Below are 1,190 nucleotides of genomic sequence, written 5' to 3'. Positions count from 1 at the left end.
GCAAGAGTGAAAACAGGACATCTGTTGGGAGACTAGGCAGTATTCCAGATGAGAGATGATGAAGCCTTGGACTTCAGAATACTTAGAGAAGTAAACGGGTTCAAATCATATTTGCGGTCATGACATGATGTGGAAAAGATTAGGTATGGGGAATAAATGAGAGGGAATTGAGGATTCAGGTGAGGATATAATAAATAATATGAATGGATGGTCTATGTATAAAATTTTTAAAAAGTAAAAGATTTTTAAAATGTCTTTAAAAAAATAATTTCTAGTTTGACCAAATGTGTGTTTTCACAATTTAAAACACCCAAACGGTATTACAATCAAAACAGCAGTCCTCTGCCTACCTCTGAATTTTGAGCAGGGGGAAGCCCAATTGGTGGGCCCATGGGTGGTCTCATACCAGGTGGGGAAGCCATAAGGCCTGGAGCTGGGGTTGCTGGACCAACAGGTGTGGGTGGAGTCCCCTGCCTTGGTGAGTCCTGAGCTGGGGCTCCAGCAGTGCTGGCAGTAGCAGCCACTGAAGCAGCAGCTACAGTGCCTCTTCCCTGGAGTCATTACCTGTTGGGATGGCCTCCCAACCCCTCGGACAGGACCTGGTAATCCAGCAGGAGCCTGGGGAATTGGAACACTAGCTGGTACACTTCAGTCAGCTGCCTTGCCAACCCCAGGACCTCTTGTAGTTCCAGCAAGTGGTACCCAAGCAATGCCAGTATATTTGGGGGTGTACCCTCCACAGTCACAGAAACCAAGTTCTCTATGTGGCAACTCCAGACCCCAAACCTGCTTTTCTTCATGCTCTGGCTGCTTTGGATTCTTTAACCTGATCTCCTTGATCTCATTCCTGTCACAGAGGATCAAGTTCATATGTTCGTCAAAAGCCTTAAAGATGCCAATGAAGACTTGGCCATCTTGCAAGATACATCTCAATCTACAGTTAATGCACTGCAGCATCTTGTTGCTCTTTGCACAGTCATGGTTGCCATTCCACCAAATCTAATGTCCCCTGGAAGGTTTCAGGATCCTTGAGACCTAAGGGAAGGCTACAGTTAGAGGTATGACGCAGGTTCTCCTACAAACAAGGCAAGCTGGGGCAGAATCTTCAAAGACTAGATAAAGCTTTTTTTTTTTTTTTTTTGCTTCAATCAGCTACCTGGCTATTCCAATACAGCTTTACCCACCTCTTG

The 1,190-nt window shown here is 45.4% G+C and overlaps 1 pseudogene across 1 annotated transcript; it reads right to left on the bottom strand.

Moving 5' to 3' along the window:
• Nucleotides 1-326: 326 nt before the first annotated feature.
• Nucleotides 327-963, bottom strand: LOC309829391 (small nuclear ribonucleoprotein-associated protein N-like; annotated as a pseudogene). The gene has a single exon. The product of its transcript is annotated as a small nuclear ribonucleoprotein-associated protein N-like (transcript).
• Nucleotides 964-1,190: the final 227 nt, after the last annotated feature.

Source organism: Grampus griseus (assembly GCF_964374135.1).
Source record: "Grampus griseus genome assembly, chromosome: 11".
Lineage (NCBI taxonomy): Eukaryota > Metazoa > Chordata > Mammalia > Artiodactyla > Delphinidae > Grampus > Grampus griseus.
The sequence above is the reverse complement of the archived record's forward strand: the minus strand, read 5'-3'. Positions and strand labels throughout refer to the sequence as shown.